This window comes from Prionailurus viverrinus, chromosome E3, assembly GCF_022837055.1.
Source record: "Prionailurus viverrinus isolate Anna chromosome E3, UM_Priviv_1.0, whole genome shotgun sequence".
Taxonomy (NCBI): Eukaryota; Metazoa; Chordata; class Mammalia; order Carnivora; family Felidae; genus Prionailurus; species Prionailurus viverrinus.
This window is the reverse complement of record NC_062576.1, coordinates 39,346,264-39,367,266: the sequence shown is the minus strand read 5'-3', so window position 1 is coordinate 39,367,266 and position 21,003 is coordinate 39,346,264. Positions and strand designations below refer to the sequence as shown.

Below are 21,003 nucleotides of genomic sequence, written 5' to 3'. Positions count from 1 at the left end.
CACCGCAACTGCGTGTGCGGATCTGGCCCGCATCCTGAATACAGCTCACCAGTGTAGACAGGAGGAAGGAGGCAGCAGGGAGCTGGCACACAGACTGGGGAAGACAGAACACGGAGTGCATGGTGTAATGGTGTTGGGTGTGTGCAAGGCACTGAGGGTATTTGAAAACAAAAGGACTTTACTCGCAGAGGTATTTGCTCCCCACCCCAAAACGAAAAGCTTTTATGGTTGAGGCTATACGGTATGTGCTTTAAAATTAAAAAGTGGAGGAGGACAGGTTTTCAAAATATACAAAAATGGGGGAGGCTGTGTGGGGGTGTGGGCAGAGAGGTTTGAGAATTCTGTATTTCTGCTCAGTTTTGCTGCGGACCTAAAATTGCTCTAAAAAATAAAGTCTGTTCTTAAAAAAAGGCATAAACAGGGATGCCTGGCTAAGTGAGTTGGTAAAGCATGTGGCTCTCGATCTTAGGGTTGTGAGTTCAAGGCCCATGTTGGGTGTGGAGCCTAGTTAGAAATAAGAATGAAAAATACACAGATAAATTTGAGCTGCTATTTCTTCTAATGCATTTAGCCCCATATTTCTTCTCTTTTGGGTCTCCAATGACTCCATTAGATATTTTGTTAAAATCCCAGCAAAACCTTAAGGCTTCTTTCTTTCTTTCTTTCTTTCTTTCTTTCTTTCCTTCCTTCCTTCCTTCCTTCCTTCCTTCCTTCCTTCCTTCCTCCCCTCCCTCCTTTCCTCCCTCCTTCCTTCCCTCTTCCCTCCCTCCTTCCTCCCTCCCTCCCTTTCTATCTTCCTGTTCAGTGAGTCTTTCCTCCGTCTCGTTCGTTCATTTGTTGCCCAACCATTACGCTATTTTATTTCAGCTGTTACATCTCTCAGCTCTAAGTTTTCCATGCGGTTATTCCTTATGTCTTCTATATCTTTGAGACTTCCAAGTTTTAATTTTGTTTCACGTGCATTCTTTATAGCTCCTTCCAGCATTTTTAGGATGGCTGCCTTCTACCTCTCCTTTTCAGATGGTTCCAGAATCTGTGTCCCTGTCTTTCACTCATCTTTTCTCCTTCAAGTTGGGATTTTCCTGGTTCCTAGTAGGACCAGTGGTCTGCAGCTCCGTCATGTTTGGACAAGTTTGGTGTTATGTTTTGAAACCCTAGATCTCATGTACATCTTCTGATTCAGCGGGCTCCTCTGACAACGCGCCCCCCCCCCCCAATGGGAAAAGAAGATTCTACCTTGTTGCTGCCTGGGGGGCGCAGTTCACGCAAGGTGGGGCGTCCTTATTGCGGGGCAGGAGCGAGAGTTTAGGCTCCCCACCAGGCCTCTGCTGTCACCCCCTGGCTGGGGGGAGGTGGGGCATCCCACCAGACAAAGAGAAGGCTGGAGCAACGTTAGAGGCTCTAGTAAAGCAAGGCTTCCGGGGCTGCTGCTGGGTCCTGGGCCCTGCAGGTTTTGTTCAAGTCCCAGGAAGGGAAAAGGGAGGTGAGGGGAACCCGGGGCTGAAGTCAAAGTGTCCATTTCGAGAGCTGGGCAGGGTGACCGCAGGGAGGCGGGGGAGGGGGTTGGAGTCGGAAGTGTCCCCGGAGGCTCCCTGGGCCCGCCCTGGTAATTAACAGAAGAAGCAATGCTGGCCGTCAGCCAGAGTCTGGCTCCTCGGGAACATAGTTGGGGGGCGGGGCTTCCCCGCCGGGTCTGGGTCCCCTTGCCACTCCCGCGGGCGCAGGACCCGGGCCACCCAGCCCAGCCGCCGTGCTGGCTCAGCGCTCCCCCTGGCGGCCGGGAGGAGAATCACCTGGGAGTGCAGGAGCGGCTGGAGGCCGGTGAAGGGCCGAGTCCCTGGCTGAAGCCGTGGCCTCTCACGTCTGTGTGGCGCGGCTGCTCCTGGACCTCTCTCTCTGTAGGCCCCAGCTCCCTCAATTCGATGTCGAGCTCATCAGGTGGCGTTTGTTCCTGCACGTGGCTCTGGGCTGGGGACCCAGAACTTCAGCAGGGCCCTGGGGGGATTTGAGAAAGGAGAAGGAAAAGGATGGGGCTCGTCCGGGATTTGAACCCGGGACCTCTCGCACCCTAAGCGAGAATCATACCCCTAGACCAACGAGCCACCCCTGGTAGCTGTCTACTTCTCCTTATTTCTAGTATCCTCACGCCCTAGGTGCCCACCTCCCTGCGGTCTCCTTCTCTGGGGGCAGCCATGCCCGCACCGCCTCTCCCGAAGCAAGATGCGCTTTTGCCTCGGCTTGTAGCACCTGCCTTTAATACTTTGAGTAGCAGGGAGGTAGGACCAGTTTTTGTCCTTGCCCGGCTAGCTCAGTCGGTAGAGCATGAGACTCTTAATCTCAGGGTCGTGGGTTCGAGCCCCACGTCGGGCGTGCGCTTTTGCCTGATAAAGAGGCCAAAAGACAACTCAACGCAGGGAAGGTATGTCGCAGATCCGCCATTTAAAGAGGCTTTTAACGATCTCAGGTAGATGCTACCAGGGAGGCGTCCGCGTGGCTGCGTGGCCCTCCGAAGCCTTGCACGGTCTCTGTGCTCCTGTGAAGCAATGTAAATATTTGGGCCTACCAGCCAGCTTTTGGATGCTGGCCCAAGAAGACACATAGCTGTATCTTTTCTTAGATTAGTAACCCGACAGTGACCTGCGCTATCACATTTGACTGGGGAACAGGGTGCAAACCCAGAGCTCGGTGTCTGTGTGGGTTTGGGGGTGACTCTCTAGGTCCCGAGTGGGGCTCCCAGGAGGAGGCTCCTGATCGGGGCCACTCCAGTGCCTGAGGAGGGACTGCGCAGAACTTCCCTCCCCCACCCGCACCCCCACCCCGAGGTTGGTGGCCTGTCCGCTTTCCTTCACTTCTCCCCAATGAAAGGGAAACAGACAGGAGGCATTTCGTTTTCTATTTTGGGGAAGAGGGAGAAGGAGGCTTTGCGCTTCCCTTCCCATCAGCTGACTTTCTTGTGTTCTCTTGCAACGGTTTAGGCTCGTGAAAAGACCCTGCTAAGTGTTTGACAGGACTGTGTTTTCTTTCTTTTGTGGTGGGGACCCAGGTTACGCTGGGAGACACCCCTCCTCTGGACCCTGGGTTCTGCCAGAGCCCCCTCTATTTCTCACTCAGGGCACTCTTAGTCTCAGTAATCTTTCCTGGTGTTCCTAGGGGAAAAGGAAACTCAGTTTATTAGGGACTTAGCTCCATACACCTTCGTCGCTTCTTGGAAAAAATTCTTACCAACTCAGTGTCTCTATTAGCTTCCCGTGGCCGCCGTAAGAAGTTACCACAATCTGGGGCGCCTGGGTGGCGCAGTCGGTTAAGCGTCCGACTTCAGCCAGGTCACGATCTCGCGGTCCGGGAGTTCGAGCCCCGCGTCAGGCTCTGGGCTGATGGCTCAGAGCCTGGAGCCTGTTTCCGATTCTGTGTCTCCCTCTCTCTCTGCCCCTCCCCCGTTCATGCTCTGTCTCTCTCTGTCCCAAAAATAAATAAACGTTGAAAAAAAAAAAAGAAGTTACCACAATCTGAGCGATTTAAAACAACAGAAATATATTTTCTCACGCTTCTGGAGACCAGAGTCTAAAGTCAGGGTGCCAGCTGGCTATTTTTTCCACTCTCTTTAAAGGCTCCAGGGAAGAACCCCTCCTCGCCTCTTCCAGCTTCTGGTGCTCTGGCCAACTTTGGCTTCTAGACTCATCACTGCGGTCTGTGTCTCCACTGTCACATGGCTTTCTTCCCTCCACGGGCCTCTGTGTCCTCATATAATCTTTTTATAAAGACACCTGTCGTTGGGTCAGGGCCCACCCTACTCCAGGATCTCACTGTATCTAATTATATGTGCAAAGACCCTACCTCCTGAGGTTCTGGGTGGCCACGGTAGTCGGGGGACACCATTCAACACTCTTTTTTTTTCCAAAAAATTTTATGTTCCTTTTAGTTTTCTAACTCACAACCCCAAGATCAGGAGTTCACATGCTCTACCCATTGAGCCAGCCCGATACCCCATTTTCTTTTTATTTTTTTTAATTTTATTTTTTATTTTTTAAAAATTTACATCCAAATTAGTTAGCATATAGCGCAACAGTGATTTCAGGAGTAGATTCCTTAGTGCTCCTCCCCCATTTAGCCCCTCCCCCTCCCCCCCCCATAACCCTCAGTTTGTTCTCCATATTTATGAGTCCCTTCTGTTTTGTCCCCCTCCCTGTTTGATATTATTTTGGTTTCCCTTCCCTTATGTTCATCCGCCCTATCTTCTTATTAAATAATAATTCTTTTTTTACTGGGATATGTGCAGTGGGCGGGCCCTGTACGGCTTCTCCAACCTTGGGATGAGATTGCGTACTGCCTCGCACGGTTCCTATTCCACACTGATTCTCTTGCCCTGCTCGCGCAGATACTGTGGGAAATCCAACGTTGCAAAAATACAGCATCGTCGAAAGTTCAAAGTCAGCGTTCAGAGAGTGCGGTGTCTGATGGATGTTGAGGATTGATATTTCCCTCAAAACTTTTAAATATCCCTGGGCATTTTTACATACTCTAAAGGTGCCTCCGCACATCGCAGACTCAAGCCTGAAGCACCACCTTTGCGTGCTTTAGGAGCAGAAGTCGCTGGCGTCACAGGAAACTCATGCTGGTGGCTCCTCGGGGCGGAGGTTTGGGGGTGATTGTTTTGGAAGTGGCTGTACCCTGAGCCCAGTCCCACTTGAGGGTCCTGTCTATGACTGAGTGGTGCCTTGACCCAGCCCAGCCTTTCAACCATCCGCAACACCGAGGGCTCAAGACCCCAGGTCGGCCGGGGGTATCCCTCTCTCTTGGTCTGAAAAGACAGCACAGCCAGGCCCCACACCGCCTACTTCAGAAAGGCCTCCTGGATTGAATCTGAGACCTCACATCTAAAGCAAGACAAACATCCTTTGGCCAAAAAAAGTCCCTTTGGTTGGTGATCCTTGGTGGCTCCAACTTCTCTCCCTCGCTTGCCTGACGCACTGACTCGGTTTCCCTTGGCCAGGGAGGAGTATGCCCTCATACCTGGAGTCTGGGATGCTAACTCTGGACCTTGTTTTCAGACGGGTCCCCCCAAGGGGCCCCCAGTGCTGGGCACAGCAGAGGACACAAGGACAGCCTAAGCAGAGAGTGAGTGCAGGTCCAGGCCTGCTCTGAAGGCTGGAAGGTCTTTTAGTCACTGTCATGTGGAGTGATGGGTCTCTGGGTCCCTGCTCTTTCCTGGCCCTGAGTGGACTTTGGTCCCTTTGTCAGCAATAACCTGACCATCTGGAGAAGGAAAAAAAAAAAAAAAACAACAGAGACACGGGCTCGTCCGGGATTTGAACCCGGGACCTCTCGCACCCAAAGCGAGAATCATACCCCTAGACCAACGAGCCAAATTGGCCCTGCCCTGTCTTGTTAATTCTGTCCCCTGGCTTCCCCCTCCTTAGGCTGCGGTGGTGTCCCAGATGCCTACCGCAAGGAAAGAGGATTGGGTCACCGTCCAGAGAGTCGTGAGGTTCGACACTAGGGGTCTTAGAGGCTCAGGGGTCAATCCCCCCCCCAGTCTCTGTCCAGTCTCTGTCACCAGGACCTCCCTCCTGCCTTGGACTGTGGCCGGCTCCAGGACCGCGTGGGGGGTTCCCGGGGGGAGGGGACTCAAACCCGAGACTAGGGCCTCCCGCCTCGAACCCCCCAGCCCGGGCCGTGGGCCTCTGGCCAAAGCCGGGTCTCCTCTGTTTGCGGAAAGGGGAACTAGGGTCCGGGGCAGACCCAGAGGCTCTTGTCCTCGGCCAAGCCCGCCCTCTTCTGGGCCCAACCCCCAAAGCCCCCGCGGGACTCTGGGTCTCACGAAGCTCCCCTTTGCCCCGGCGCGGCGCCGGGCACCGTCCCGCGGACGCATCCCTGGGCTGGACGGACGCGCGCGCGGGGCCTCGAGGCGCCGCGCTCATCTTCCCTTCTGGATGGGCGACGATTCTAGAAACCGACCGGAAAGGAAGAAGGTGGCCCGACCCGACCTTGCGCGGGGCCCCCGGGGCGCTGGGGGTCCCCCTCCCGTCCTGCGGCGGGTTCTCTGGGTCTCCCCGTCCACGCCGCGCCGCCAGCCCTAAAGCGAGGTGTGGGACGCGGTGGAGGGTACGCGGCGTGGGGGCAGTTGAGAATTTGAAAGAGACCGGTCGGGGATCTGGACCCCGAGCGCTCGCCGGCGCAGCGGACTCATCCTCCAGGGCCATCTTTTCCCACTCAACACCAGTGACCTTGACCTCCACGATCCCGTGCTCCCAGTCTGCAAAAGGGTCCCGAGGGACGGAGGGCGGGAGGGCTCGGGGGAGGAGCCTCGGTTCCCATCCCAGAGCTGGGAGGGAAGGAGGCGGGTTGGCACTGCTGAGGCCTGCGTGCTGCCTCCCGGGGCGAGCGACCGTGGGGTTTCAGGGACTCGGTGCCTGCGTGGCACCGGCTTCCCAGCGCTGCCCGGGCCCCCTGGGCCTCCTTCTGTTTGTCCTTTTGGGTCAGAGTGTCCCCGATCCCTGCCCGCGGCCTTGAATTTCGGGTTCCACCCCCCCTTCCTCCCTTGCTGCTTTCAATTCTGAGGTTCTCGGTCAGTTTCGGGCTGGAACAGAGGAATCGTGTCGGAGGCGGCACTGGTCACAGGGGCGGGGCTGCGACGAGGGGGAGGCCGTCTTGCCCCAGCGCTGCCTCCCTTTTCCTTTGAAGCAGGCGGCAGGTGCCATGCCCGGCTAGCTCAGTCGGTAGAGCATGAGACTCTTAATCTCAGGGTCGTGGGTTCGAGCCCCACGTTGGGCGTGCATTTTACAAGCCTGGGCGAAGAAAATGAATGCTTTCCCGCCCTTAAGAGTAAGCAGTTACCACAACTCACGTTTCAGGGTCTGACTCTCAGGGGGACCCAAAGACCACATCCTTGTGCTGGATTTGGAGCTGCGGGAAGACTGGACGGGAGAAGGGGACGCATTAGAGTTGCTCAGGCCTCTACCTCTAGGTCTAGTCCCTTCTAACAGAGATGGTGGACCGAGTTGCTTTTGCATTTTGGGATTTAAATGTGTATCTAGTCCATGGAGACGGGGGCAGGAGTAGCATAGCTCAGGGGAGTCATTCCTGCAGTTCTGTGATCTCACGCAGCACACTCTGAGCATGTTTCCTAACTCTTTTGAGGACACCAGGACTGCCCGGTTGTCTGGACCCCTGGGGTGGATGTGGTCCTCGCATCTGACGCCCTGGACTTTCCCAGAGTGCGTGCCGATGTGAATTCAAGATAAAGGAGTGAGGTCCCTCGCCTCCTGAGCCCGGGCTTCTGAGTTCATGAGAGATCCACGGGCTACAGTTCTCTCCTCCTCCCGATTCCCTTAGAAGAGCCAGGAATTCAATCCTGTGAAAATTGCCTTGAGTCTCACTCACAGACCGAGGGGAGTCCTTCCCAGCCGGGACCAAGGATAAGCGCCTGGCTTTTCCAGGACACTAGGTGGTGGGGATGGGATGGAGAGACGGGGGAGGGGCTGGGGCTATGGAGGCGAGAGTGCCACACCAGCTCTCAGGCTCAGGGTCATAGAACAGAGCCCACGGGGCGGGGGGCGGGGAGGGGGGGAGGAGGGAACAGGAGTTTTTGCACCCGGGAGGGTCTGTCTGCTTATCCCTAGACTGGGAGAAGAAACCCCGAGCCCTTCCTTTAGCGCAAGTCTTGGAACTTCCTCCTCCGCCCCAGGAGACCCAGTCCCAGGGTAGCTGGTGTCCAAGGTGGCCGCGCAGCTGGGATGTTCAGAGAAGGGAGAGGGGCTTCGCTCAGCAGAAGCTGGATCAGCACGGACAGAACACCTCCGCTCTGCTCCACAGTCCCCGGCGAACTCAGGGGACAGAGCACCGAATCTTGATCCGCTGCCTTTGAAAGAAAGATCAGGGCTCTAGAAGCCAAGTTTGGCTCAGTCCTAACCTCCTCGCCGTTCGGGCGGTGGTCCTTGCCGTGGCACCTGGGCTGTGGACAGCCGGGCGTGTCATTGTGTGCGGGTGTAGCCGATTACCGGCAGGTGGACCCAGAGGGGTCCCACAGGACCAGCCAGCCAAGAGGGTCCTGGGCCTCATGCAGCAGAGAAATCAGGCGTGAGTGGAGAGGAAGTGGGCACAGTTTGTTGAGGACGTACAGACAGACGCGGACAATGTCTAGGAGGCCTGGAAAGGGAACAAGAGTCTCATGTCTGCTTGGGGCCTGGGGTTTTTGCGGAGGGTGGCGGTTCGGTGCACGTGTCTTCCGAGGCATCCAGAACAGAGAGGGGTTAGGTGTTCGCCGTTAAGTCCCTGCTCTGAGCCAGGGGTCTTGATGAGTCGGTGGTCTTGGAAAACGTTCGGGACGACTCCCGCCCCGTCACTCCTTAGATGTCATCTGTTTTGCTGGAAGACTCCAAAGGAACCATTAATCCCTTGACCTTTACCAGGAGGACATACATCATCTGTGTCCGTGAGGTGTGTGTGAGGCAGGGGTGTGGGACGTAGCGGGAACGGAAGCGGAAAAAGGAGCAACAAAAAAAGGCAGTTCTTCACGGGGTCCCTTTAGGTTCTCTGTCTCACGCTACCCAGGCGGCATGCGCAGTCCCTCTAAAATACCCAACGGAGCCGTCCCCGGCCAACGTGTGACCTGTGCAGATGGAGCCTGGCGAGTCTGGCATTTACCTGTGCTTCGTTAGAATGTTACACTCTTCGCCCGAGGAGCGCAAGGTTCGTTAGCGGAACGCAGGACACATACATAGGCATATTTTCTGGGTACTCACTCCTACACAAACTTACGCCCCCCCCCCCCCCCCGCCTCTACTTTCGAGGACAAAACTCCCATTCTGAGTAGTCATCCGAACCCTAAACAAAAGAAACCCGCTCACCCCCACTTGGGGAGTCAACAGCTTTGCAAAGTATTCCCCACGATCTCCTTATTTGCTGCAAATCAAGTTCCCCTTGTGTGACCGCCTCCCCCCAGCACAGTCTCTACCTGGAATTCACCAAGGAGGAAACTTGCGTGACCCTGTGTCACAGGAGCACATGGGGAATGGAGCTGGGGGGTCGCTTGTGTCCTTGGCCTCTGAGACTTGCAGAGCTAGAGGTCAGTGCCGCCGCCCCTCGCCGCCGCCCCTCCCCGTCTCAAATTAGCCAGCCTGGGTATCTGGGCATGTCCTGGGAAGAAAGGACCATCATTCCCTTACCTCTTTTTTTTAATTTTTTTTTAACGTTTATTTATTTTTGTGACAGAGAGAGACAGAGCATGAACAGGGGAGGAGCAGAGAAAGAGGGAGACACAGAATCGGAAACAGGCTCCAGGCTCTGAGCCATCAGCCCAGAGCCCGACGCGGGGCTCGAACTCCCGGACCGCGAGATCGTGACCTGGCTGAAGTCGGACGCTTAACTGACTGCGCCACCCAGGCGCCCCGGGTTGGTTTTATGTTCAAGATCGATCGAAGTAGTTACTCATGTTGAGGGAATGACCAAGAACAGTCACGTGGTCTTCAGAAATGTTGGTAAAAGCGCCCGGATTCAATTCACGCCTGTATTAATCAGGGTTTCTGGTTTCTGTATTTTATGACGGTTTGACCTCTTGGGGGCCCTGCCGGCTGAGGCGAAGCCCCTCCACCCAGGGCTAGTTCCCAGAGAGAGGAAACAATTTGCCGGCCAACAGGCCTTTCGTAGGCAAACCAGCCAACGCTGCGTCCAAACTCCTACCCACCTCCTCACCCGGCTCTGGCACGACCCCCGCCCTAAGTCACCCGCAGCAGATACCAGACAACGAGGGACAGCCCCTGCGTCCCCCATCTCACTGAATTAGTCAAGCTAGCCGATCCGCAACTCTTCACCCTGCCTTGGTTTGCCTTTCCCACCGAAACGGTTCGCCCCGAACTGCGGGAAGTTCCCCAAGGGGGCCGTCGCCCACCCCGCGGGGCTTAAGGATCAGCAGCGAGAAGCGGGGTCCGCTGCGGGCACTCCCTTCTCCCGCGCCCAGACTGGCTTCCCTGGCGCTGAGCGCATAAAATGGACCGGTCACCTCCTCCTTCGCCTCTTCCTCCTCCTCGACCCCGTCTTACCGGACCAGGCCTACTTGGTGCCGGTCCCCTTCCTCTCGTCTGCCCCCCAGCCAGCCTCCATAGTCCCCACCGCCGTGGCCGCCTGAAGCCTCGGGGTCCCCCGCAGAGCGAGTGCTCTTGCCGCACGGGCCCTCCGGCTCACCCGAGCCCCTCGTCCTCCCCTCCCCCACAGTATGCTCCCCACTCCCCCGGGGGCAGGAATCGGCCCCCGGTTCCGGGGGATCAGCCGAGCCGTCCTCCTGGGACGGCGCCGTTCAGCCAGCCTGGGATTGAACCGGGGGGGTCACGCGCGACGCGAACAGTTGTGTGCGAAGCTCAAGCAGCCTCCCATGCGTGCGAGGCTCGTTGGTCTAGGGGTATGATTCTCGCTTCGGGTGCGAGAGGTCCCGGGTTCAAATCCCGGACGAGCCCAGGGCGCGCGCCTCTGCTTTCTACCCTTTTACAAGGGGAATATGGAGCTCAGGAAGCGTGTTGCGCTCCGCTCAGGCCCTTCCCGGGGACCTGGCGGGGCTGGGCCGCTCGTGCTCTTGGGGGTTGGGGGGGGAGAGTGGCGGGGCTTCGGGCTGCAGGCTGGGGCGCGGAGGGGGGCGCGGTCGGCCAGTCCACTTGGTGGCCAGCCCAGCTGCTCTCCTCTCTGCCGCCCCCGCGGGACACCTGTTTCCTCCAGCGGGCCCGCCTGAGATGCGCTGACGTGTCTCAAGGAAAGTAAGGGCTCTTACTACGTGTGGCAGTGACATTTTGGATATATTAGGTTACGTAAAATATATTTTCTCCATCAATTTTACCTATTTCTTTTCACTTACTGTTGTGCGTTTTCGTGTGCCACTAGAACATTTTAAGTGGCAGGCGTGGCTCGTATTTGTGGCCGGCAAGAACGCACCACGCTGGGCCAGAGGCATGACTCTCACTGTGGGACGCAGAGGTCCTAGCTCCAAATGCGGATCGACCTCTTGATGGTCAAAAAAAAAAAACGTTCCCTTCCGGTTTCGGCACCGCAGCCGGGGGTGGCCGTCCCTCCCCGCCTGGGTTCTGGGCCCTGGACGAGACACTCGGCCAGGCAGACGCTGTTTCCCCCATCTGTGAAATGGGAACAGTTCTGATTCAGAACGATTTATTTAAACGACCGTCCTTTCCGCCCCTGGTTCCTAGCGTCCACTTTTTCACAAATCAAGAGTCTGAGTGTATGTGGTTCTAAGACTTGGCTGCTTCCTACCGCGGTCTGTTTACTCTCGTGCCCAACCCAGTTTAGCTTTCATGGGCAAGCCTTGGTATCCAGGCGTGTGACTCTCTCAGATATGTTTTGGTGATCCCTGGCCCTTTGCACTTCCACGTGAGTGTGAGAATCAGCTTGTCAGTTTACACAGAAATGGCGATGGGGCGTTTGACTGGTACAGCCTTGATTCCGTAGGGCATTTCCAGGTCATTTGACGCCATTACGATATTGAGTCTTTCAACTCATAAACATGGGATGTCCCCTCATTTATTAAGGTCTTCTTTAACTTCTCACAGTAGCGTTTTATATTTTTCTGAGATACGTCTTGCATATCTTCCATTAGAAGTTTTGCTACGTATTTGATGTTGTTGAAACTATCGTAAATGGCATCCCTTTGGATAGAATGTGTGATTTTTTGCAGATATGTATGAAATACAACCAATTTTTACGTATCAGTCTTGGATCCAGTAACATTGTGAAACTCGTGTCATCTCTAATTTACAGAATTTTCTGCATATTCAGGCACGTCATCTGTGAATAATGGCAGTATCACTTAATTACTTCTGATCTTTATTTATACCTTTAAAAACATTTATTTTAATGTTTATTTCCGAGGCAGAGAGAGACAGAGCATGAGTGGGGAAGGGGCAGAGAGACAGAGAGACACAGAATGCTAAGCTGTCAGCACAGAGCCCGATGCGGGGGCTTGAACTCACAAACCCTGAGACCACGACCTGAGCCGAAGCCGGTCGCTCAACCGGCCAAGCCACCCAGGTGCCCCAATGTTTATTTATTTTTGAGAGAGACAGAGAGACAGAATGGGAACAGGGGAGGAGCAGAGAGATAGGGAGACAGAATCCCAAGCAGGCTCCAGGCTCGGTTAAGACTGAACCACCCCGGCGGCCCCCAAATTCTTCTACTGAATGTTTGCCGCCTTTTATTTTAATAGTTACCATTCGACAGCTATTGTCACTGTGTAACAATGCCAAACTTAGTGGCGTGAAAACAATATGGTTTTATACTTATCAATTCTGTGGGTCAGGAATTCAACAGGGAAGGGCAGGCATAACCTGTATCTGTTAAATTGGGGCTTGCCTGGGACGACTTCGTGTCTAACAGCATCTGGAGGCCCCTTACTCACACGGCTGTTATATGAACAGATCAGCTGGGACTGTGGAATGGGACCTCTACACGTGACTTGTGCATGTGGCTTGGCCTTCCTCACAGCGCGGAAACTCCAGGCTAGTTGAATTCTGTCCCTGGCAACTTTGGAACCCCCACAGGCATGTTCTACGGAACAAGATGGAACCTGTCTCTCACTCTCTTTATTTATTTATTTATTTTTAATTTTTTTTTCCAACGTTTATTTATTTTGGGGACAGAGAGAGACAGAGCATGAACGGGGGAGGGGCAGAGAGAGAGGGCGACACAGAATCGGAAACAGGCTCCAGGCTCCGAGCCATCAGCCCAGAGCCCGACGCGGGGCTCGAACTCACGGACCCGCGAGATCGTGACCTGGCTGAAGTCGGACGCCTAACCGACTGCGCCACCCAGGCGCCCCTCACCCTCTTTAAATTTTTAATACTTATTTATTTTTGAGAGAGACAGACAGAATGTGAGTGGGGGAGGGGCAGAGAGCGAGGGAGACAAAGAATCCGACGCAGGATCCAGGCTCAGAGCTGTCAGCACAGAGCCCGACACGGGGCTTGAACTCACAAACCGTGGGATCCTGACCTGAGCCAGAGTCGGACGCTCAACCGACTGAGCCACCCAGGCGCCCCTCTTTATCACTCATTTTAAGCAGTTTGATTATGATATGCCATGATATAGTTTCCTTCATATTTCTGTTTAAATTATCTATCATCTATCTATCTATCTATCTATCTATCATCTATCTGTTTTATTTGAGAGAGAGAATGAAAGTAGGAGAAAGAGGGACAGAATCCTAAGCAGGCTCCATCATCCACGTGGAAGAGTCTGAGGTAAGGCTGATCCCACGACCCTGGATCATGACCTGAGCAGAAATCAGGAGTCAGTGCTCAACCGACTGAACCACCCAGGAGCTCCTCCTTCAAATTTTCTTATGCCTGAAGTTTGTTCATTTTTTTTGGGGGGGGGGGGAGTCTGTGGATTTACAGTTTGGGTCAAATTTGGAAATTTTATCATTTTTTCAAATATTTTTCTGTTTCTCCCATTTGCATGTATTCCAACTGTGCACGTATCAGTCTCCTCGAAATCGTCCCAAAGCCGCTGATGTTATGTTTCCAGTCTTTCCTTTCTGTGGATTTTATTTTTAATCATCTCTATTGCTATGACTTCAAGTTCACTAATCTTTTCTTTTACAATGTCTAATCTGCCACTAATCTCACCCAGTGTACTTTTTACCTCAACTGTTGTAGTTAATCTATAGAAGTTAAATTGGCTGTTTTTCTCTGTGTATTCCACATCTCTACATATTCAGTTTTTTCTCTAGCTTCTTAAATATATAAGGGTTTTGGGGGCGCCTGGGTGGCGCAGTCGGTTAAGCGTCCGACTTCAGCCAGGTCACGATGTCGCGGTCCGTGAGTTCGAGCCCCGCGTCGGGCTCTGGGCTGATGGCTCGGATCCTGGAGCCTGTTTCCGATTCTGTGTCGCCCTCTCTCTCTGCCCCTCCCCCGTTCATGCTCTGTCTCTCTCTGTCCCAAAAATAAATAAACGTTGAAAAAAAATTAAAAAAAAATATATAAGGGTTTTAATATCCTTGTCTACCAATGCTATTATCTGCTTCATGTCTGAGTCACTATTAATTATTTTCTCCTGACTATGGGTATATTTTCCTGCTTCTTTTCATGTCTGCTAATTTTTAATTGAATGCCAGATGTTTACAATCTTATTCTGGGGGGTGCTGGATACTTTTGTATTCCTATACACATTCTTGGACATTTTTCTAGGATGTGTGGTTAAATTTCTTGGAAACAGTTTTATTTTGGGGCGGTCTTGCTTTTATTTACTTATTTTTAAAGATTTTATTTTTTTAGGCACACCACACCCAACATGGAGTTTGAACTCATGACCCCGAGATCAAGAGTCCCATGCTCCATGGACTGAGCCAGCCAAGCACCCCCGGGGTCTTGCTTTTACAGTTAGGTAGATGGAATCTGACTTGGCCCACGAGGGGGTTTTTCTTTACAGCTAGTATCATGGTACTTCATAGTCCCTGCAGGGATGAAAACCACAGCAAGCAGGGGTCCAGACACTCAGTGTTGGGTCCACAGAGGGCAGGTGTCCTCAACACCCATAAACACAATTGGTCCCCTGGTTAGGCTTTGCTAAGGGCTAAGTATTGGGTTTGAGTCTGACTCCGGGACTTTGCTTTCCTGGAGGGCTTGAGGTTCCTCCTGGACCTGGAGAACCACGGAAAGTTCCCAGTGTTGGCTAGCTTACTTGGCAAAGCACAGAGCCCTCTCCCAGTCTGGATTGGGAGCTCCAGTCTGGCCTTGGTCCTGGGCTCATTAGCCACAGCCTGTTCCATTTCGCCCAACCTCAGAAAGGTCCCCCTGTCTCAGAAAGGGTTCTCAGTTCCAGGCAGCTGCACAAAGATCTGCAGTGTCAACGCTGGGCCCATTTATTGCCGGGAATGCTAGGGAATCGCCGAGAAAATCAGCCAATGGCAGAAGCCACACTCACCGCGCCCCCGCCCCCCAGCTCCTCTCCGGATTTATTTGACGTGAGGACCTAATTGACAGCCAGCAAGAGCGGTGCTCCCTATCTTCAGGGAGGATGCAAAATCCTGCCAGCTTTCGTGACACTGCCGGGCCGGTGCGGTCCCCCTCGTGTACCCTCTCCCGGGTCAGATTTCTCAAAATGTAGGCTTTGTTCAGGATAAAATGAACCAAGGGCAGAGGCCCACGTGAACGTTTCTGGCCTCAGCCAGCTGTGAGGGTCTTGGCGGTGTGGGGGGGAAAGCAGAAGGCCCTCTCTAGCCCGGGGCACGCGCAGGAGGGGGATCCAGTCGGTCACAGAAGCACCAAATGTAAGGTGTCAGCATCCGCAGTGGGGGGAGGGGGGCTGATCAACTTTAACGTCGGCTGATCAGCAGCACCGTCCCTGCAAATCTGATGTCCAAGGTGGGGCTCAGTTCTACAGTCTTGAAACTAAGGGTTTTACTGAGCCTAGCCAGGAAACTTCAGCAGCCTCCCCCTACCCCCAGCCCCAGTCCATCAGAGGACTTCGGGAGCCGCCAAAATGTCCAGGTTGAGTCAGGCCCTGAGTGGGGCGTGGCCCGTCCTGGGATCTACCCCTCCAGGCACAGAGCGCACTCTGTGCAGCCTTAAAGGTCTGGGTTTATGGACAGGTGGCTCTAGGACCTCCTATCCGGCACCTCCCATCATGCCCATCATCGCCGACAAGGTATAAGGAAATCGGCCACCCGCGGCTGGTGTGGACAGAGATGCGCGGAGCCTGGCCTGGAGCTGCCGGGGAGTCCGGTGAGGGGGGCGAACAGGGTTGGAGCACGTGCTGACATTCGGGCGGTGGACTCGGATCCACTTCATGGATGGGCTCTGTGGCTGCTTTGTGGCCACCTCGGTCCCCAGGCCCGAGGTGAAGAAAAGACGAAGGCTCTCCCACTCTCACACTTGATTTAAATAAGTCATATTAACTGGACGATAAGTGTGAGTTCCAGCCTTGATTTCTCTCAGGATGACTCACTCCAGGCTTCTTTTGAAATATCAAAATATCAAATATCATTTTCCCCTCTTGCTCCTTGCCACCGTCGGGGTCCTGCCCTGCAGTGGACATCTGCATCTTCAGGACCTCGGCATCCACGGCCTCACCCCACCCCATCGGTGAGATTTAGGGACACAGCTCCGCTAGGGGACGCTAGAGCCTGGTCCTGCTCCAACAGGCAAGGCCGTTGGAGGAAGAACACTCCCCCCCTACCCCCCCCCCCCCCCCCAGGGCAGGTTGTCATGTTTCTCCAGGAAGAGAGCCCCTGCCTCCGGAGGTGGATCCCCCTCCTCCAGGAATTGTGGGGTTTGGGGGAAGGGAGACTAGGATTCTGCTCTTGGGATTGTTATTCCCGGACCCCGGAGGGTTCAGTATTTGAAGGTATGTGTGATCGTTCTCTTCTAGATGTTTCTGTCTTTTTTTGCACGTGGGTCCAGATTGGGACGATATGCCAGGTATGGTCCATGGGACTTTCTCAGCTCTCCATTCCCCCCAACCCCTGCCAAAAGCTAAGAAGAGCCACCCCGCACACAGGTTCCAGGGATCAGGACCACCCTCACCCCCTTACCAGGAAAGCTAGAGGAATTTAACCAAAGGGCTAATAGGTGGTGGCCCAGAAAAAGTTCTGCCCTCAGCCCCACCCATCAGCACCCAAACCAGCTGAGCGCAGGTGTGCTTTCCGCTCTGTGAGACACCCCTCACCCGCCCCCCAGCTAGCTCCAGTCCCTTCTTTCCTCACCTTCACGGGTATTAAAGAAAACACCCGTGCCCCGACCTCGGGGTCCTAGGAGGCGCCGCTCCCAGGGGTGGCTGACAACAGTCTGGCCACAGAAACCACCCCAGCGCAGGAATGTCAAAAACACGACCACCCTACCCCGGGTGGGACTCGAACCCACAATCCCTGGCTTAGGAGGCCAGTGCCTTCTCCATTAGGCCACCGGGGCGTGCCCCTGGGGCGCAGGCTCCCTGGCCAGCACCGCCCCCTTCCTCACTCCCCGCGGGCGCGCGGGCACCTCCACGGGTCTCTGAACGCCGGGCTTCGGGCAGCATCGGCGCGCGAGACCCGTGGAGGTGCCCGCGCGCCGATGCTGCCGGAGGCCCCGCGTTCAGGGCGACGTCTGTCCCCCGCATGTTGCTGCGCGGCTTCTTAGTTTCGGGCCGCGAGCGGGCGGGGAGTCCTGGCATCACCCCGTCCCGTCGGGTCCCGGTGCCGCCCCCGCTCCGCAGCCGCCCGAGTCCCCGCCGCGCCTCGCGGGGGCGAAGGTGGGGGCCGGGCGGCCGAGGGAAGCGTCCCCGCGCGTGCATCTCGGGAATGGACCGCAGAGGCCCGAGCCGAATCCCCCCTCCCCTTTGTGGTATCGGGGGACACTTGGGGGGACCATCCCTCGGGTCCCTTCTCCTGCGGCGAGGTGGGCGATCAGAGTCCCTAAGGGCCCGACCCGTCGTCTTCGTTCTTTGGTTTGAGGTACGGTGCTGGTTTGGGGGACGAGCGGCCCTGCGCCGGAGCCTTGGGCGTCCCCGAGTGTCCAGATTCTTCTGGTTCCGGGGGGTGGGGAGGGGAGGGCAAGAAGGTGTCTCGCCTTTCTAGTGCGAGCACAGATAGGGACAGGTGGTGGCTGCGGTTTTCTCCTGCTGGGGAGAAGTGTCCCTCACTCCGCGTCGTGCAGAGGGACCCCGCTGGGAAGGACCCCGGGACCTGAGGACAAGGAACGAGGTGGGGCGAGAGCCGGGACCCTCCGCACTCGCACTCGGACCCGCGCAGGCCCCTGTCCTCCGACAACGCCCTCGGGACTCGGACCCGAGACCCTGCTGCCGGAGAGGCGGCCGCAGCTCCCCCGGATTCTGGGCGCCGTGCCTGCGGACTCCGGGAGCCCAGATCCCAAGCCTTGCCACCTGAGGTCGCAGGAGGTGGCTCGTTTCCTTCACCGCGGGGGCGTCAGCGGGTCGTTTCACGTTCAAAGATTGGGACCTCGTCCCCAGTCCTGGAGGGGCGGCTCCTCCGTTTCGCCCCGCCGCACCCCCAGAACCTCTGCAGCCAAGTCACCGGAGGCTTCAATACAAAGGACAGAGCGCCCAGGGTGTGTGCCTGTCGCCCGGCTAGCTCAGTCGGTAGAGCATGAGACTCTTAATCTCAGGGTCGTGGGTTCGAGCCCCACGTTGGGCGGGTGTACCTTTTGGGCTTCAGCAGGCTTTTCAACAACTCCTAATCCCCACCCTGAGATCTTGAGAAAACAAACCTCTGGTTGCTCATTCTATGACAAGGGAACGCGGTTCGTGGGTGTAACCTTTACCCTCAAGGGAGACATTCTGAGGCACTTTATCTTTAGAGTTTTATTTTTTAGGGGCGGTGGTGGCTTAAGCCTAGAAAGGCAGAGCCAAGTCTACAGGGGCAGGTCCCTATAGGTGGGGTCTAGGTCCTTTCCCCTACGGACCGGGTCCCCCTGCCTCACTCACAGGCGTGAGTCGGCTTTGGGTCAGTCAGGATCAGTCCGTGGGGCCTTCTCCACCCCTCATCCCAGATGGCTCTCACATCCTCCACCTTCTCCAGGGGTGGGTGATGAGGTTGTCAGACCGCAGGGTAGGCCCAGATGGGGGTAGTGGAGGGGGAAGCATCAGATCTGTGCACCTGGGAACCCAGAACAAGAGATGATCTGTCTCCAGAGAAGGGGAGTGGGCACGGGGTCAGGCAGGAAGGGAACACCGATCCCGGAGGCCTCCACAGTGTGGGAACTAGGTGAAGGGGCCGAGGATCCTCCCTGGTCCCCCTGCTTACGGTTCTGCTTCCTTTCAGACTCTACTCTTCTCCCCATTCAGTCTGCTGTCCTTGAGGAGGATGAGGTGAGGCTCTTATCCCAGGGACATGGCCTGAAGTCCACCGTGGGCCCACCTTTTAATTTTTTTTTTCAACGTTTATTTATTTTTGGGACAGAGAGAGACAGAGCATGAACGGGGGAGGGGCAGAGAGAGAGGGAGACACAGAATTGGAAGCAGGCTCCAGGCTCTGAGCCATCAGCCCAGAGCCTGACGCGGGGCTCGAACTCACGGACCGCGAGATCGTGACCTGGCTGAAGTCGGACGCTTAACCGACTGCGCCACCCAGGCGCCCCGGGCCCACCTTTTATAGCCCTACACCTGTGGGTGTAAGTGAGGCCTTCACCTAGACATTGGGGGCTCCCAGCTTGAACAAATCTTACCATCTATCTGTTGTGAGGCTCAGACCAACCTGGAACCCATAAAAGAGAATAACCCAGATGATACGCCAAGATGTGGCCTCCTGGCACTTTCCAGACACATTCGATTCAGACCCCCAGGAGTGAGATGCCTCCCCTGCCCTCAGTAGCCCTTTGGGACACCCTGGCCCTGCAGGGATGGACAGAGAAAGCCAGGAGCCCAGGTGATGGTGAAGACAGCAGAGGGAATGAGGAACAGACACGTTTAGAATTAAACCTGACCCCAGTGACAGGGGCCAATTTCTGGGGCTTTCTGCTCTCCCCACCCAACTGCAGGTGGCTCTACTCCCTCTGTGCCTGCCTTCCTTACTCCAGCCTGGCAGTGCTTCCCTGCAGGGACCCCTCCCAGTGTCTCTGAGACCCTATTCACAGCCCTCCTGCCGCTGGGAAACTGTTAGCAGGTTGGTACTCACTGTACCCCCAGCCTCAGCCTCAGGGGAACTCTGTGCTTTCTGGAGAGATCCTGTGTGTGTGTGTGGGGGGATTTTCCTTGGCTTGTGGGCTGGGGCCTTGAGCCTTCCCCTAGATGTGAAACGTGCAGAACACACATTCTGGGCAGTTCTTTTAGGGCTGCAGGAGAGCTACAGGACTAGACTCCACTATTTTCCATCTGGGCCCCACAGATCTGGGCCCCCAAAACCGAGCCTCTCAAGGACCTCAGTTTATCCAGCTGTGAAGTGGGGATAATCCCAGCTCATGACTCAAAGATTTGTTTGGGATATTAACTTACTTAACTTTTTTTGTTGTTGTTGTTTTTGTAAAGTATTTAGAACACTGCCCTGAGACATTAACTCCTGTCCCAGCTTCAAGTTTGCTTGCCGGCCCCAGTCCTCCTTCCTGACTGAACCGGGCAACTCCCGGCTGGTGGAAGCCCAGGTTTTCTCTCTGAGGCCCCTCTTAGTTCCTCCTTTCCTGCGTCTTCTGCTTTCCCATTTCACACTCCTCCGGACCCCTTTGGGCAGGAACCTGAACAGCCTCTTGTCCCAAATTGGCAGACCCTGGCTCTGCCCTACTCCCTGCGAAGGAGCTGGATCTCAAAGCCCGAACTCAGTGTCAGAGTTCAGCAAAGTATTTCAAGGGAATGAGGAATCGAGGGGTCAGGCCTGTTTTCCCGCCCCTGAGAAGGGGCCCCAATGATCAGTAGTTTGTGACTTCCAGTATCTGTTCCGTCTTCCCCCGCCCACTCCCGTCCGCGGCCAATGTAGAGCGCTCCAGCCCAGGAAGACAGGCGCCGCTGATTGGAGGCAGAGCATCGGTCCCGGTTTGCGACCAACTGCGGGTGAGCTGTGTCCCTCGCAGTCCACCCTGGGCACAGCTGCAGTTCTCTTTCCTTCGCCGGATGCAAGCCTGGGCCGGAGACGAGCCCTGCCCTGCGCGCTGCGGCGATCAGCTGCGTAGCTGGGAAGCGGTGGGCTGGGGAGCGGCCGCGGTTCGGTCTTCCTGCCGCTGGGGCCGCTCGTGGACCGTTGATGAGCCTAGAACTAACCCTCGGTCCGAAATCTGACAGAGGCTGCGAACCCGCGAACCCACAGGGCCGGCTTCACAGGTGCACGCGCTGACAACTGAGCTATCGGGGTGATTTCAGCGCTTCCGCGTGCGTCGGCGGCAGAAGAAGGAGGGAGAGACGCGTCGTGGTGGCTCGTTGGTCTAGGGGTATGATTCTCGCTTTGGGTGCGAGAGGTCCCGGGTTCAAATCCCGGACGAGCCCCCCTCCGTTTTCCCGTCCGCGTTTTCAGCGGAGACGGCACCCACCAACCAGGCGGAGGCTCCCGATGGCACAGCCCGCGTGGGACCTAGGGCACCGTGAGTCGTGAGA

The 21,003-nt window shown here is 55.7% G+C and overlaps 1 long non-coding RNA gene and 8 other non-coding genes across 9 annotated transcripts; 6 read left to right on the top strand and 3 right to left on the bottom strand.

The window, feature by feature from the left end:
* Window positions 1–2,030: 2,030 nt before the first annotated feature.
* TRNAP-AGG (transfer RNA proline (anticodon AGG)) lies at window positions 2,031–2,102 on the bottom strand. The gene has a single exon. It is a non-coding gene; the product is annotated as a tRNA-Pro (tRNA).
* A 195-nt stretch (window positions 2,103–2,297) lies between these two features.
* On the top strand, window positions 2,298–2,370 carry TRNAK-CUU (transfer RNA lysine (anticodon CUU)). The gene has a single exon. It is a non-coding gene; the product is annotated as a tRNA-Lys (tRNA).
* A 2,921-nt stretch (window positions 2,371–5,291) lies between these two features.
* TRNAP-UGG (transfer RNA proline (anticodon UGG)) lies at window positions 5,292–5,363 on the bottom strand. The gene has a single exon. It is a non-coding gene; the product is annotated as a tRNA-Pro (tRNA).
* Window positions 5,364–6,698: 1,335 nt separating this feature from the next.
* TRNAK-CUU (transfer RNA lysine (anticodon CUU)) lies at window positions 6,699–6,771 on the top strand. The gene has a single exon. It is a non-coding gene; the product is annotated as a tRNA-Lys (tRNA).
* An 826-nt stretch (window positions 6,772–7,597) lies between these two features.
* Window positions 7,598–9,267, top strand: LOC125154202 (uncharacterized). The gene is made up of 3 exons (XR_007147717.1): window positions 7,598–8,436; window positions 8,528–8,688; window positions 9,211–9,267. It is a non-coding gene; the product is annotated as an uncharacterized LOC125154202 (long non-coding RNA).
* A 1,109-nt stretch (window positions 9,268–10,376) lies between these two features.
* On the top strand, window positions 10,377–10,448 carry TRNAP-CGG (transfer RNA proline (anticodon CGG)). Its single transcript has one exon. It is a non-coding gene; the product is annotated as a tRNA-Pro (tRNA).
* A 6,380-nt stretch (window positions 10,449–16,828) lies between these two features.
* On the bottom strand, window positions 16,829–16,901 carry TRNAR-CCU (transfer RNA arginine (anticodon CCU)). The gene has a single exon. It is a non-coding gene; the product is annotated as a tRNA-Arg (tRNA).
* Window positions 16,902–18,048: 1,147 nt separating this feature from the next.
* Window positions 18,049–18,121, top strand: TRNAK-CUU (transfer RNA lysine (anticodon CUU)). Its single transcript has one exon. It is a non-coding gene; the product is annotated as a tRNA-Lys (tRNA).
* Window positions 18,122–20,823: 2,702 nt separating this feature from the next.
* TRNAP-UGG (transfer RNA proline (anticodon UGG)) lies at window positions 20,824–20,895 on the top strand. The gene has a single exon. It is a non-coding gene; the product is annotated as a tRNA-Pro (tRNA).
* The last annotated feature ends 108 nt before the right edge of the window (window positions 20,896–21,003 follow it).